Source organism: Ambystoma mexicanum, chromosome 5p (genome assembly GCF_040938575.1).
Source record: "Ambystoma mexicanum isolate Mex_15411 chromosome 5p, UKY_AmexF1_1, whole genome shotgun sequence".
In the NCBI taxonomy this organism is placed as follows: Eukaryota; Metazoa; Chordata; class Amphibia; order Caudata; family Ambystomatidae; genus Ambystoma; species Ambystoma mexicanum.
This window is the reverse complement of record NC_090930.1, coordinates 904,791,427-904,808,521: the sequence shown is the minus strand read 5'-3', so window position 1 is coordinate 904,808,521 and position 17,095 is coordinate 904,791,427. Positions and strand designations below refer to the sequence as shown.

Below are 17,095 nucleotides of genomic sequence, written 5' to 3'. Positions count from 1 at the left end.
TACCATGAGAACGTAAAATGTAATCTACAGGCAGCATGTATTGTGACGTTACTGCCTTGTTTTTGACGAGTCACATGAATCAATGGCTTCCCACATACTTTCCCTCTGACGGAATGCCCACATTTCATCATACTTATAATATCCATCAAACAACTATCAAATTCTATGTATTTGCCCTCTTTCATTAGACTGTCATCCTGTGTCAAAGTTGTTTCGGCCTGTGACGTTGAGGACATATCACCACATTTGAAAGAAATATCGCTGCTATCAAGTTCTGATGCGTCGGTGAATGCTGCTGCTGGTTCATTCTCTGTCATTTCAACATCTGCTACCTCAACATTGATGGGAGAACACAACAATGTCGACAGCTTTTTTGGTGGCAATTCTTTGGCGGGTGTAGATTGTGTGAATTGATCTGCGACTACTTCAGAGCTATCTTCAATACATCTAGTATCATGTTGTTGCAGCGGTGCGGTCGTACTGTAGCAATGGCCCAATAAAACTTTGCTGGATTCTCCGGACACATTAATTTCATGTTCTGGCCATTGGACATGAGCATCCCGAGTCTCAACCTGCCGCGTCTGAATTAATAGTTCCTCCATAGTGTAAATGGTCTGGCAAGCAACATCTCTCATTTGCTTCACTGTCTGTGCATGTATAGTTTGTAGACCAACGGGTAACTAGAGGACAGATTGGAAAAGGGATGTTCAGTTTACACACAAGATAAAGTATAGTACAATTGACTGGAAAAAAAACATAAAATAGTCCCCAGCACAAAACATTTTCTAAAGTTATGAACTGTTTGTTACTAACCTTATTTTGGTTTCTTTTCTTTGCAACTTTTTTGACTCGACCTTCAACATCTGCACGCTGTTGCTCCGATACGTACCGCATGTCTCCCCTTCCTCTTGCGCTGCAACGACTATATTTTCTGTATCTGCATAGACAGCACGGAATGAGGCTCCATCAACTCCCTGAAACATAGTATTTTCATTACTGTGTATCAAAATATTGTTAGCGTAAAACGCACGCGAGGACGAACACACATGTACATCTCAATAGCCAAACACGATTTAAACATTGTGTGGAACAATCAAACGACAAGTATTCGAGCTCTGATGACCTAGTTCGATGGAGATGTCAGTATCCATACCTCTGGCTCTACATGGACTGCCACAAATGATTGTATTGAAGAGGAGGCATTAGCAACTCCCTGAAACACAGTACTTGCGTTAGTATGGTTTTCAATATCGTAAACATAACACACACTTGGGGTTGACGGCACAGGTGCATATAAAGAGATAACCACAAATGTTGCATGGCCTAAAAGAATCAAGGAATATTTAAAAATGATCTGATTTAATCGACTTATTTCTCCGATTTCTTTACATCTGCATCATCTAAATGGGATCTTGTGATTGTAGTGGAAGCTCCATCATCTCCCTGAAACACAGTACTTGCGTTAATAGGGAAGAAAGTATAGCAAATGGAATCACGTTATATGATCACGCTCGATGGAGCTGTCAGTATCCATACCTCATGATGCTGAAGAATATCTAAGGCTGTTGTCAATGTGGTGCGCACTTCCGAAAGCTGTTGCGCCGATTCGACCGCATGGTCTCGCTTCCACCAGAATTCGTTGAATGTCAGGCTCTGCATCAAGTGCGTGGGTTGACGATTCAACAACTGCCTGAAATATAGTATTTGCATTAGTAAGGATTACAATATTGAAAACACAACACATGCTTGGGGTCGACCGCACAGGTACATATCAACGGCTAACCACAAATGAAACATGGTGTAGAACAATCAAACGACAAGTGTTCCAGTCCTGATGATCACAGTCAGTTGAGCTGTCAGTATCCATACCTCGGTCTGCTGAAGAACATGTAGGGCTGTTGTCAATGTGGTGGACGCTTCAGCATCTCCCTGAAAGACAGTACTTGCATTAGTATGGATACCACTAATTATAACTGAAAACAAACACCAGGGGACGACAATTAAGGTGTATATCAATTGGAAAGCACTAACCAAACAATTGGTAAAATAATCACACGATACATAAAAACTATTACTTGACATGCATGAAACAAATCTGTAGCGGAATAGCCAAGTATGATTACCTGATACGCGCTAGAAGTGGTTGATAACTGCGAGCACGTGATGGAAGTAGAATGTTCTTGCTTCAGATTCAAGGGACAGTCAAGCAGTTGTAAAGGTAAATTATTGTTTGATAATGAAATGCCAATATTTAAAATTGCCATGTAAGGAGACAGAATACTTGAGTAATGCACAATATAGCACAGTTCCCTGTGCCCATATATAGATTTCGATATAGATTTCGTTTGTGGGTTATGAAATCTAAAAATAATATATTGATAAATGTCATTATTCAAAAAGCTATACACTCATATCAATGTCGAAAGTATTACAAATTGGAAACAACACCTAAAATATCAATGAATCTATTCGGCTAACTACACACTACCGCAAGGCCTAAAGCTAAAAATGGACACTTGACTCACCAGTGGCGGATTGTGGATGAATAGAGTGGGAATAGCGTTTGCGAGCAATTTTCGTGTTCATCATCGTTTGTTCTTCTTTGTTACCCAAGATGTGGTGTACATGTTCGAGGGAAAGTGCCTGCTGCAGATGCGGTATCGATCACCCCTCTTGTCCTCAAAGACTTGTTGGACTCTACTTTCCGCTCATCCAGTGGATATCCGCAATGTCTGACCCATTCTCTTATTCGATCAACAGATTTTGGGAATACATGCATTGTAGTGCCTTCAGATTTAGCATGGGTCTTCGAAGGGCAACCGCTAATCGAACAGGCAGGCATTGTTGAAAATTCTGAAAAGTAAATATGAAGATTATTATAAAACCTTGATGGATAAAAATGTCATAAAAAAGTAAATGAACCATACCATGCTCAATGCAAGGTTTGTTTTGGTCGCCTGAACTATACCAGTTCATCATGTGCGGCTTAGTATTTGCATAAGTTACAGAAATTTCTGTTTTGTCTTGCACGAAAAGGAACTGTGCTTACATTATAGACTGGACCCCCGAAGGATGCAATTCGATGACAATTGACACAGATCTAAATAAATAGATCTATTGATAGCATAACAATTGAAACTCAAGTCAATAGCAATGAGACCAATGACCATAGCTCTATTGGGTACTGTAACAGCAAATAGATTGAAATGTAAAAATGACCGAAATATGACTAGGATACATGGCCTTACCTTGACCAACAAACAGTTGGATTCAGCAGGCCGAGCAGTATGTTGCAGGAGAACAGGTATATGGCCACAGGTAGCACACTGACGAGTTTGCGCGAAGCGGTCACAGATAGCACGGCGATGAGCAGATTAGCATAGATCTCAGTGCTTCTCAGGTACAAGGTTCAGGAGTTGACTTGCAAAGCACAAAGATGTTCTCATGAGACATATCAAGTGGTTTATAAAGTATTAGAAACAGGGGTGTGTTTGTGAATGAATGACGTGTGTATGTCGTGGTATTATGTTTATTGCAGGGGGCGGCCTGCCTCAGGGGAGGCCTGCCTGGAGACACGGGGTCAGAGGAGGCCATGTGAGCGATGGCCCCTGGGCGTGGGATACCTTTTGAAGTGTACATGCTGTTTGGCACCTTGGCCGTTTGCGCCCGTCACAGTCCCCCATGCCAGCGCTCATCCCCGAGTGCAAACCGCCTTTGATAGAGGGGGGTGGGATGGATGGGCCAGTGGGCATGCAGACAAGGCACAGGAAGACTGCTGAATGGAGACACACTTATGTGGATTGCAGGGGGGCGGCCTGCCTCAGGGGAGGCCTGCCTGGAGACACGGGGTATGAGGAGGCCATGTGAGCGATGGCCCCTGGGCGTGGGATACCTTTTGAAGTGTACATGCTGTTTGGCACCTTGGCCGTTTGCGTCCGTCCCTTGCCCTTATGTGATGTTAACATTGCTAGACATTCGCGTAGATGGGAACACTGAGCAGGACACGGGGCATCCATTTTTGTACCCCCTTTCCACTCCATTTTGGTGACCAGGCCTCACTGCGATAGTACAGCGCGCAGAGCACATGGCCCACAGCCTCGTTCCCACTCTGACTGGAAAACTCCAGAGGTATTTGCAACAGCTAATAAATGTAACACATCACTCTCTGAGAACATGGTCCTGCATGTGAACTGGCCTGAACCAAGCACATGGCTCGTTCATCTCCACAAACATGTCCTTGCCCACGCACCCTTGCCAGTGGAAAGTTACTGCCATTCTGACCCTGTGTCCCTGCAAGGTATTCTCTTCATGTGCCAGACCACTGACCATGCCATGATGACCACCTACCAGATCCCCAACTAACATTAGACCCCTACTGCAGTATATCGTTGCCTATCAATAACAAATGCCACATATCGGAGATATTTGTGAGCACAGACCCACAATTCAAACACTGTATTATAGTGGTCAAGACCCTTGACCTAAGGCTGTATAATCCAATGTTCATTGATAGTATTGATGTATGTGTGACTTTTATAGAGACATAACTGACTGAAAGACTTTGAACAAGTGTTATTTAGTGCATGCATTATTGATAATATATTATGTTAGCTTAGATAGTGACCACCCCGCTTCACAGCGACCTGAACTTCACCCATTCCGAGCACAGGTGTCTGACGTCCATCCTTGAATGGAGACACACTTGATTGATTTAAAAAATCAAAACAACCGTTGTTAAAATATATGTGGTGTTTTATTTTGTAGCTTATTTTGATGACACAAAAATACAAAAGTTTACACATTGTACAGTTCAGGTTGCAGCACAGTGAGAGAAAATCCCCTGTACTGACCGCTGTCACTCGGGAACGTTTCTCTTATTGCATGAACGGCACAGGCGGGTATCACTCTTCGAATGCGGTGTCCAAGCCTCCTGTAAAGCCACCATGTAAAGGAACGATAGGCCACCAGCCTGTACCACCTGTGAAAAGGAATGAAACAAACTGTTTTTAAATGACCAAGATAAGTTTAATAAACGTTTGTTGTCAATGACAATTCTTGTAACTAATGGCATTCTGCTTGGACAAATGCTATCTAGACACTGCACACTATTGAAAGACTTTCATGCGTTACAATGATATGTATATGTAATTTTGGATATAGTAGAAGACCATGAAATGGGAGTGGCATGACAAGCAGAGTATACTTACTCGTTACTCGAATTACGAGGACGAACAGTTGCACGAAGTTCGTGTATAAGCACCATCATTATCCTCAACATGGACTGTGTGAGGTAGGCTGCCCTGAAGTCTGGCAGCTTGGTGATGCATTGCGGTCGTGGCTCGCCTTCCGAAATGTAGGCCACGCATCCTGAGTTTTCACAGCAGCAGCAGTTCTCCTCCTCAGTCGGCATTAGCTCGCACCGATTGCATGTGCACCAGGTGGAAACACCGTCCATGCGATTAGGTCCAGTGTCTTCATCTGTTGATTCGTCCTGCCAACTGCTGTCCGAAGCCCCATCGTTTTCGCGTGTTTCCCTTTCCAGTAGTTCCTCCTTGGTATACTCGGGTTCATACATGTAGGGCATTATTGTATCCATTGTGTGTTGCACAAACTAAAATAATTGATAGCGGTGGTACTGGTATCTGTCTACACGGGCTACAAGCAACGAAGGTAGCTGACCAGAGCACAGAAACGAGTCACAAAATACTCAAAGTAACACAGAGAGAGGAATGGAATCGAAAATCTGCTGCTGTGTGTTGTGAAACAGTCTGTTTATACTTATTAAGGAAAGAGGCATCCTGCCATTTCCATGGCGACACGTCATTAGCTGAAGCGCAGCGAATGTTGACACGAGACGTGCTTTGGCGTTGTGAAATGGGCGGTATGCGTCTGCTGATGACAGGCTCAGGGGCGGGGGATATGATTTAGTGCCGCAAAAGCAGGTCAGCCAGGGCGATGGGGGAAATGATAACATTATCACAAAATGGCAGCTCCCTGGTGCTTCGCGTGCATTTAATGGATGAAAACTTGGCTAAGGTCCATAGGAAATTTTGCTAAAATCGAGCAATTTAGGCTTACAAACACATGGCCGACCCGTAGGAAAATTTTGACCGAACCATTCCTTTAAGGCCATGTCACTTTCCCCATAACAAAATGAGCAAAAGACCAGTGGAGTACAGCAAAAGGCTGGGTTCCACTGGCAAAAGTCGGGCTAGGATGGTCAGACAACAGCAAAAGGTTGGGGAGGGTACACAACTGGAGGGAAAATAACACATACATGGAAATCTTTCCTAACACTCCCACACATTGTATTGTTTCTTTTTTTCTCATAATCTTCTAGAGTGTGTATTGTTTTTCCAGGCCCATCAGTAGAGGCAATCAGTGCCTCAACCTCTTCTGCCCCACAGAGAGGGAAGTGTACAGCTATCCCTTGTGGAGCAGGGGTTTCTGAATGTGACATGGGCGCCTTCTATTCCACTCACTCAATTATGGCCTCATTTTGCAAACAGCAGAGGCATTGGCTTTCGAGAAATACTCTCTAGACAAATGCCCCCATTCCCTTGGCACGCAAAGGTGCACCTGAAATGTTGGCACTCAAGAGGGTTACTTTTCCGCCTACACTGATTTAGAATCCCCGAATATAATCCCCCTGTCGCTCAAAAGTATTTTTATACGCATGCATTGTGGATTTTGTTGGAAAAATGGTGCACTAATATACAGGAAATTAATGTACATTGCTACTGCCTCCAAATTCTGTGATATTCTTCTCTTCAACCTGAATAGAAATGACATGTGTATTTATGCCATTCAGGTTGGTCGCTGATTTTCCCTCCTCTCTATTAATGGAAGTGACTAGTACTATATGCCTATTTCAAATGCATCCATATGACTATACAATCAAACAACAGAACATCAGTGCATTCAATTGATGCATCTAATCCTCCAAATCTATGTTAAAGATAAAACAAAAGTGTTACAAACATTAACTTTGTAAAATGGAGACTCCTGTTTGGCACTAGATAATGGAATGAATGCTTCAATATAATCTACAGTCACTGACTATAATCTTTGTCTACGTATGAAACAAGTATATTGTCCCCCCACAAATAATTGCAGCTCAGTTACACAACTAAACTCGATTTCATTGCAAGGAACAAACATTTGATTTACTTTCATGATTGCTTCAATCTGAATAATACTGTAAATAATCTCTTACTTACAAAGATCTATAGGAATGCTTATCTTTAGACAGTATTGTGTCTGACTGCAAAAGAGTGACCATCTCACTTACATCCACTGAATGTAATATTTAGCCTGAAAAGTACGGAAAGAGTTTTTATTTACACTTTTGGTACAGTAGCAGCACTTATTTTGCAACAAAAATAGGCAGACTGATTTTCAGTCACTTCAATTACCTGCTATCAATAAAGAACGATAAGGCGCAGATTCTCAAAACTTTTTGTTGATGCTAGTGATGTAATGCACTAGCACATCCCATCACTTGTGCCAACAAAAAGTTGTGCCCCATTCAGAAAGGTATGGGTGTTCTGTGTATTTAAATGCACATTCCAAATTCACAAATGGGATGCCCATTTAAATTTTCAGAAAACAAACACATGTCCATGCAAGTTTGGAACAGGCACAGTCGTATGCACAATAAAAGGTTTGAGTGTATCTTGAATTTTCTCTTAGGTTTGACAGCAAAGGTATAGCACTCTGCTGTCACAGTTGCATTCCAATGCTTCATACAGGGATAGAAATGCTTTATGAAGGGAACTTGAAAGGCATGTCACCGTGAAATGGGTTAGCTGCAAACATGTGTGGAATGTCAACCTGTCACACAATAATTTTGGCAGCTTGCTCCCTCAACTATTGTATGCAGTTGGTCTGGCTAACACATCATTGGCCAGTCCTCCCAGTCCCCTAGAAATACAAAGGTCACCTTTGTGAAAGAAAAACTGCACATTTCTGAAAGGGGCATAGTCTAAAAAGCACATGCTCTACAATGTTTTCTTCTGCTAATGAGAATCTTGGCCAAAGACTTTTTTTTGGCAACCATTAAGTATTTTGTCCCCTTTCACAAACAAAGGGCCTCATTACGATTGTGGGGGTAAGGGTTTAATGGAACCTGTAAGGATGCCGGTGCCGTTAACCCCCTACCGCCGCATTCTGAGGTCCCTTAGCCTGGTCCCACTAAGGCCGGCTGGTTTTACCAGCCGCCCTTAGCGGGAACCGCTAAGGGACCAGGGAGCTAATAACGGGCCCGCTATCTGCGGGCCTGTTATTAGCTCCTTCCCCATTCTCATTGAGCCCTATAGGGGCTCCAATGGGAATGGGTAATGGTTTTCAGAATGGGAATTTACAGGGTTCTCCAAGGTTGGAATGACCCGGTAAATCCCCATTCCGGGAACCCGGACACGAGTTGGGAGGCAGCCATGGCGCTGATAGCGCCATGGCTGCCTCCAAACTCGTAATGACCCCCAAAGGATGTAAAGCCAACAAATGTACCATTCTACTGCCTATAAAACATTAGGCATTTTCGGTGCAATAAGTACACAATTCTGTCTATAATATTCTGTTTGCCGCCAAACAATACTGTGATGTTCTTCTCCACAATCTGACAACTAATGCCATGTATATTTATGACAAGCGAAGTGGTAACTGGGATTCCTTTCTGCCTAGTACTAGTAGAAAATAGATGATGGAATGGGTGTTAAACATAGATTTGCAGACATTGAATATAATCTCCTCCTGGGGACCAAACAAAATATATGGCTTTTTTCTATGCATCCAATATCATTTTTGTCTCACCACAAACCGAAGGCACACTCAGTTAGCAACACTGAATGCACTCTCCTGCCTCCTTAGAATTCAACATAATTTCTTCATGAGGAACTACTATTTTATCGCCTCAAAAAAATTGGACCACTGATTTACAGTCACTGATTATATATTCCCCCTACTGACAAAGAATGTAAAACTCACAACAAAATGATGAAAAATGCAATTGCAGCCACTAAATGAAATGTCTTACCTAATAGAAGTCTACAAAATTGTATTTATAACTTCATAAGTAACCAGTATTTTGGTTCTCCATAAAATATATGGAAAACGCATTTGAACCACTGAATTTTCTTTCTGCACACAAAATAATTATAACAACTTCAAGTATTTTGTTTCACCACCACAAGATGGCACATTCAGTTATGGGCTTTGAATATAATCTGTTGCTGGCCACCAACCAATTCTTGGACTTATCTCTCCTCTGTCTTACATGATAGGCCACACACATTTATGTTGTGTGAAGTAAGTACTAGTCACAAATACTCACTTACATTGTGTACTCTTGCTTAATTCAATCCTGCTTTCATTTTCTACCTCTGTCCCAACTGAATTTCACTTTGATTTTTTACCTATACCTCAACTAAATCTTATTCCAATTATGTATCCCTCCCTCAAATACATGCTGTTCGCTCAACTGTTCTACACCTCTGCGTTTGTGTCTGTTTGTTCAAAATTGACCCCAAAATCAAATGTAGCTGATTCTATTTGTACTTTTTTGGCCACTGGCACCTTCAACATCCTTCCCAATTCACAATGCTCATAATTATCTATTTTGAGTGAAACAGATAACATGTTGGTGATATGGCTTATTTCTGATAATTTTTGTTTTACATAAGCTTAGTCAGGAGATAGAATGTCATGAGCAAACTGTATCAAGCAAGGGGGTGGACAGAAATCAGAGGAGATACAAAAAGACATCCTCCTGTCCCCGTTTGACAGATATCACCAACCTAGAGGGATTTAAAGTAATTTAATACATTTCATAGGGGAGATCAAACTACAAGCCAGTCGGCCCCTCAATCCTGTCACATTATGATTGCTGTAGTGAAATAGTCTGACGCACGATATAAATTCATAACGTCACAACTTACCTCGCTGCCAACGTGTAAATAGTAGCAGGGGTAGTGGAGCTCTTTCTTGTGTAGGAAGTCTGTTTTCTGAAAAACGAGATGGCAACAAAAGACTGGTCAGTCAGGATGGTGGTAGCTGGACTGTATTTAAAACTAGTATGATTGTGCTATTAGGGCTCTTTGTCCTCTTCAAATGATCTCTTGACAAACTGCCCCTTTTGTTATGCTTTGAGCATATAACAAAGCACTGTTATTAACTGACACCTTTAACTATCTAGTTTCATTGTATCTCATTTTGCAATGTTACAATTTGCAGGGTTTTCATTCTGAAACAACTCCATTTATAACCTCTTAGGAGTGGAATGCTAGAAGGAACATTGGAAGTGTGACTACAAGCCGAGGGGATGGGAAGGTGGGGCATATTTAAATGGTAACAAGATCAATCAAAGTGCTTCAGTGCTAAATATATGTTGTTTGTCAAAATGCACCTACCGCTATGCACTGTTACTGCAGCACCTGTCGTAGTGTGGCTTGTGTTGTGTACGTAGTACACAGTATGCGCATGCGCGGCGTGTACGCCGCGCATGCGTAGTTGATAATAAAGGCGGCGCCCGGCAGTTGGGGCCGGAGAGCCGGAACGAGCAGACGCCTCCGTGTCTGTTCCTGCGCGGCGTTGCTGCGCGCAGGGCATGTACGCCATAGGGGCCCGCATGACACCGGCGGCCCCCCCGATCATCACACTGGCGACGAGGAGGAGCAACGGCCCACTCCCGTGCCCGGCTGCAACGCTGTGTTAAGCCCGCCGTGTCACGGACTAACGACGCACCGGCGGCCATTTTTTTTTCTTCGATCCGCTCCCCGTCACGTGCGGCGACCGTGGTTGCGGCCCAACAGGGTGCTCGTGCGCCACTCGCCGACGGCGCTAGCAGAGAGGAAAAAAAAAAAAAAACAATTTTTGGAACACCCACAGTCTTGCTGGTGCAAGGCTGTGGCACACAAGAAGAAAGAAGAGGATTTCGCTCCCACCACTACCACAAGGCCACATCTACCACCTGTGAGTACCTAGCAAAAGAAAATGGGTGACGGCGCAGACGATGAGGGTGCCGCAGCCCCGATTCCCCGCAGAGCCCGCAGCTCCCTAGCCCCCATGCCAGAGTTTGATGCCACTGGACCCCCTTCCAAGCTAGGACCGAGGTGGCTGCTGTGGGTTAAAAGACTGGACATGTTCTTCAGGGCAGCAGGGGTTAACGACGATGATGAAAAGGTTGCGACCATGATCTATTCAGCAGGCGCAGAAGTCCACAAGATCTATGACTCCCTGACCATCCCCGTGGTCACTTATGACGCCGTCAAGCAGGCACTTAAAGACCATTTCTTACCCATGTCCAATGTGGATTTTGACAGGTTCGTCATGGGCGCTGAGAAACAGTTAGACGATGAACCCCTGGACAAATTCTGCGCCCGCCTGAGACACCTGGCGACCTCTTGCAGATGGGCCGACGAAGAGGAGATGGTCCGCAACCAATTACTACAGGGGTGCAGCTCCAGTAAACTTCGGAGGCAAGTGTTGAGGGAGCCTGGCCTAACCCTCCAGCAGATCCTGGACCTGGGCAGAGCACACGAACTAGCAGAGGCCAGAGGCGCGAAAATGGACGCTGCCTCGCGACCAGGGCACAACGAAGACGCATTTGCAGTAGGACGGTCGGCTGCGAACAGGTCAAGGTGGGCGCCGAGAAAGCCCGACACCGCGTCCGCTCCAAGCACCGCCCCATCGTGCTCGAACTGTGGGTATGACCTCCCCCACAGCGGTGACTGCCCAGCCAAGTCAAGAACATGCGCCCGGTGCGGTATACCGGGTCACTTTGCCAGAACGTGCCGTGCGGCTGCCCCTGTCACAACGACGAGAGGACCGGAGAGAGTGGGGCGAAGCAGTTCCCGCAGAGTGAGAGGCATCTCCTCCATTGATCAAGGCCTGCAAGACCTAGATCTCGCAGAAGAAGAAGAGGAGGAAGAGGAAGAAGTCTTCTTCATCTCCAGCATCGCGAGATGTTCCAGCACAAAACGCCAACCCAAATGCACCGTCGACATCAAGGGCACTCCCACCCCCATCCTCATCGACACCGGGGCTTCAGTCTGCGTGCTAGCCACCAAACACTACGTAGCCCTGCCAGGCCCACCAGAACTGTCGACATCAACAGCGAGGATATATGCATTCGGTGGCGACACCCCCTTACCCATCCAAGGTGCATTTATTGCCCCAGTATCGCATGGACAGAACTCCATCAAGGCAAGATTCTTCGTCACCGACGTCAGCCCCCATTCGCTGCTAAGCTGTGCGGCGTCAGAAGCGCTCGACATCGTGCATTTCACATTTGGGGTATACCATGCAGATCTTAAGAGCATGCTACACAAGTTCGCGAGTCTCTTCAAGGGTATCGGCAAGCTGAACGCAGACCCCATTCGCTTGCACATCGACAAATCCGTAAGGCCGACAGCCCTCAAGCACCGCCGAATTCCATTTCACCTGAGGGCACAAGTGGAGGCAGAACTGCAACAGCTAATGGACCGAGACATCATCGAACGGGTAGAAGGGCCCACCCCGTGGGTTTCACCCATCGTAGTGGCCCCGAAGCCGAAGCAACCAGGGGCTGTACGCATCTGCGTAGACATGAGGCTACCCAATGCTGCCATCAAAAGAGAGCGCCACCTCACGCCCACCCTGGACGATATCGTTGGAGAACTCCAAGGCGCCAAGGTCTTCTCCAAACTAGACCTCAGATCCGGCTACCATCAACTGGAACTGCACCCCGAGTCGAGGTACATCACTACGTTCACAACACACGAAGGATTGTACCAATACAAGAGACTCAACTTCGGGATCTCATCCGCGGCTGAGGTCTTCCAGAACGCAATAAGAGGAGCGTTGTCCAGCCTGAGGGGTGTCATTAACATGTCCGACGACATTCTGGTCTTCGCCAAGTCAGAGAGCGAACACCTTAAAAGGCTGGAACGCACGTTTGAGAGACTCCAGGCGGTAGGTCTTACACTACACCAAGAAAAGTGCGAATTCCTGAAAGATCGGCTGGAATTCTTTGGGTTCACCTTCCATGCGAACGGCATTTCACCTGACCCCGGCAAGGTAAAAGACATAAGAGATGCGCCTCCGCCCACATCTCCTGCAGAAGTTCGGAGCTTCCTGGGGATGGTCAATTACTGTGGCAGATTCATCAAAGACCTAGCCTCCCTATCAGAACCATTGAGAGCACTCACCAGGAATGACGTACCGTGGCAATGGACAGCGGCAGAACAAAGATCATTCAATGCCATCAAAGAGGCCCTGTCAGAGCAGGAGACGATGGCCTACTTCCACCCCAGCCGGGAATCAGAGATCGTGGTTGACGCCAGCCCCGTAGGTCTAGGGGCAGTCCTCATGCAGGCCGACGAACTGGGAGCGATGAGACCCATTGCCTACGCTAGCAAGGCCCTCACCGACACGGAAAGGCGCTACTCGCAAATCGAGAGAGAGGCCCTTGCCATCCTGTGGGGATGCAAACACTTCAGGATATATATCCTCGGCAAACCCGTCGTCGTGGTCACTGACCATAAACCCCTGATTCCCATCCTGTCAGGCACCTCCTCAAAGCCGCCTCCCCGGATCGAAAGATGGATGCTATCGCTCATCGAATACAGCGTCAAGCTGGTATACCGCCCGGGCACCCACAACCCCGCAGACTACCTGTCCCGCCACCCCGGTACGAGGGACGCCCAGAATCCGGTAGAGCTATCTGACGCGGCGGACGCCGTGCATCTCGTCGTCGAGTCAGCCCTGCCAGTGGCCCTGTCGAGGGAGAACATTGCAGATGACTCGAACTCTGACGAAGCATTCTTGCGAGTGAAAAGAGCGGTTGCCACAGGGGAATGGCGAGACGTCCTCCTGAACAACGCCAGAAGACACCCAGAGACGCAGAGGGACCTGCAACTGTTGTGGAAGGCTCGACACGAGCTCTCAGTGTCCACGGATGGCCTACTGCTACGAGGTGACCAGATCGTGATCCCCAGATCCCTGGTCACAAGGGTTCTCCAGCTAGCCCACACAGGACATCAAGGCATGGCCAAGATGAAGGCGCGCCTGAGGCTGAAAGTCTGGTTCCCCGACCTGGAACACCGAGTGACCGAGTTCGTAAAGGCATGCATCCCTTGCCAAGCCGCGAGTCCGGCTGAAAAGAGCCCGCCCATCCAAGCCATGCCACGGAGCGACGTGCCGTGGGGTACTGTCCACGCAGACTTCGGCTCGACCGGCAGAGGCCTACACTTCGTAGTGGTAACAGACCAGTGGTCAAGGTACCCGGAGGTGGAGCTAGTAGAATCCACCGCCAGCGATCACACCATCCTGGCCATGGACAAAATCTTCGCCACCCACGGCTTCCCGCTCGAGATCTGTTCAGACAACGGCGCTCCATTCCAAGGGCAGCGTTTTGCCAGATACTGCGCAGAACGAGGCATCAAACATCGTAAAGTGACCCCACTGTGGCCAAGAGCCAATGGAGAGGTTGAACGGTTCATGCGGACCCTTAACAAAATTTTTCGCATCTCCGTCAATGGAGGGGAAGACCTGCGCCATAATCTGATCGAATTCCTCCGTGAGTACCGGTCCACCCCACATCAGTCCACCGGAATCGCGCCCGCCGAAGCACTATTCAAGCGCATACCCAGAGGGCTGATACCGGAAGCGGGAGAGCGACGCCCGGGGGTGATTGATGACACACAGGTGGCAGCGGACAGGGCCGCGAGGAACGAAAAGGAGACAGTGAGGCGGAGGCTGCCGGAAAAAGAAATAGCGGTAGGAGACACCGTCCTGGTCCGAAACAGGAGGCCAGAGGGGAAACTCTCAATGACATATGAAACACACCCGATGGGTGTTACCCACGTCAAGGGATCCATGGTCACAGCGGCGAACGCGCGTGGGACAGTGACCAGAAATGTGTCCTTCTTCAAACGCATAGGACCAGTAACCTCTGAAGAAGAACTGGACCCTGGCCAAAGGCAGGCGGCAGAAGCACCACCAGAGGACGTCGACACGCCCGGAGACCCTGCGGAGCCAGAGAATGTCGAACGGGGACCGCCCAGGTACCCCCGCAGAGAGGGGCGCCGCCCTCCACAAAGGTTCCAAGACTTTATTATGGACTCAGCGACCTGAGCAACAAAAGTCTGTTAAGTATACAATGTTTGAGCCACGTTGGCCCCATGTTTGATGGTTTGTTGTTTGGGGGGAAAAGGAGGGATGTTGTGTACGTAGTACACAGTATGCGCATGCGCGGCGTGTACGCCGCGCATGCGTAGTTGATAATAAAGGCGGCGCCCGGCAGTTGGGGCCGGAGCGCCGGAACGAGCAGACGCCTCCGTGTCTGTTCCTGCGCGGCGTTGCTGCGCGCAGGGCATGTACGCCATAGGGGCCCGCATGACACCGGCGGCCCCCCCGATCATCACAGCTTGTATGTTATGGCTGCAGCTACATGTGACTACTCAACAGTTCCCTCTTGGCTGATGTGTTGCTCTCGCAGTCGCTCGAGTGTAGCTGATGAAAAAAGGAAAAGGCCCAATCGTGTAATTGACAACTTTATTCCTGCGTGCTGCACCGATTTTACATTTTATGGGAATTTCATTTTTTGAAAAGGAAGTGCAGTTTTTGCCTCCCGCGTCACTTACAAAGTGTGTCGCGAGCTTTATGCTCCAAACTCTTCCCAGCACCTCTTTGATGCTGTGTCCGTATTACGATCACGTGACTTCTGCACGCACCCTTCCGTCTTGTTTTTTATACGGCCATGACGGAGGGATACGTAGACACAAACAAGGACAAAGCTATTGGTTTTCCTTGCAGTGTTGTTGGTATTACAGTGCGCCATTTTAAAAGACCGTAAAAATAAGAGTTTATTCAGCTATTGTTTACTCGCTGAATGAGACGTACTTGCCAACAGTTTTGTGCGGTATATTTATATGTGTACAAATCTATTCTAACTCTACACTTGCTTCATAATAGAACCAAAATATATGCGTATTATATTTTGAATCGTGATGCTTTATAAATATTCTTTTCACTGCATTCCGGACTCAAAATCCGATTCATGTAAGGTATCTTGTAGAAACAGCCGTAATTGATATAATCAGGATGGCCTTTGTTTACAATATTCTTTCTTTATGATTTTTATTTTTACTTTTCTTCATGACTTACTCTAAACCAACCTCCTAATCTGCTCTTGTTTGATTATGGCTGATTATCAACGACTCATGTTGAACTGCCATAGGTTCTTCAGGGGAGAATAGCTTCTGGACTCCGTTTTGTATTTGTGGAAACCAATAACGTTGTTTAATATAGAGCCTCTGTATTCTCATGCTAAATGTAAGCTAAGTACAATCTCATATGCTACTGCTTAAATTTTTAATATGTTCAAATCAATGAGTTTGTTAAATCCCAACTCCACAGAGCTACAAAGATAAATTAATCTCTGTTCTTTATCAAATAATCTTTTCTTATTTGAGGTAGTAACATCTTTCTGGTCCATCTGTAATGATACACTCCATGTAAGAGATTTTGGTGTGTGGTCCATAGCCAGGGAATGGCCCACCAATGGGGCTGTTATGTTTTTATTTCTTATGCAGCTTTTATGTTCTGTGAACCTCGTTTTTATTTTCCTTTCTGTCATACCAATGTAAATTTTCTTGCAAGGACACCAGATCACATAAACTACCATTTGTGAATTGTAATTGGTAAATTGTCACTGTTACCACAGCTTATTTAAGCCTGGATCCACTTATGTAGTGTGTTTTGTACTTGAGCAACAACTGCAGGCACCACACAGTGTATGCCCAGTTGGTTTAGGCATACACCAAGTCTCCGTTAAGGACCTTTGAGATGGTTTCAGGGAGTTATCGTTGCGAGTGACCAGATCCTTTATGTTTGGACCTCTTTTAAACGCACATAGTGGTCTGGTGATTGGACACTCTCCAGAATCCAAAATATGCCAGTTACGCTTAATAATGGCATTGACTTTATTTGAAAGTGTATTAAATGTGCTAACAAACACAATTTGTTCGTTATCTTTAGGTTTTACAGGATATTCTAGAAGGGCTTCCCTATTGTTGTTCTTTGCTCTTTTACAAGCTTTCTTTACAATTCTTTCAGG

General features: G+C 46.2%; 1 long non-coding RNA gene across 1 annotated transcript in view; it reads right to left on the bottom strand.

Annotated features, from left to right (window-relative positions):
- The window catches only part of LOC138481276 (uncharacterized), a 93,327-nt gene extending 82,878 nt beyond the window's left edge, over positions 1-10,449 (bottom strand). Inside the window, exons 1-2 of the long non-coding RNA XR_011274211.1 lie at positions 10,407-10,449; positions 9,936-10,001 (exon numbers count right to left, since the gene is read on the bottom strand). This is a non-coding gene — a long non-coding RNA (uncharacterized lncRNA). The remainder of the gene's footprint in view (positions 1-9,935; positions 10,002-10,406) is intronic.
- Between the last annotated feature and the right edge of the window lie 6,646 nt (positions 10,450-17,095).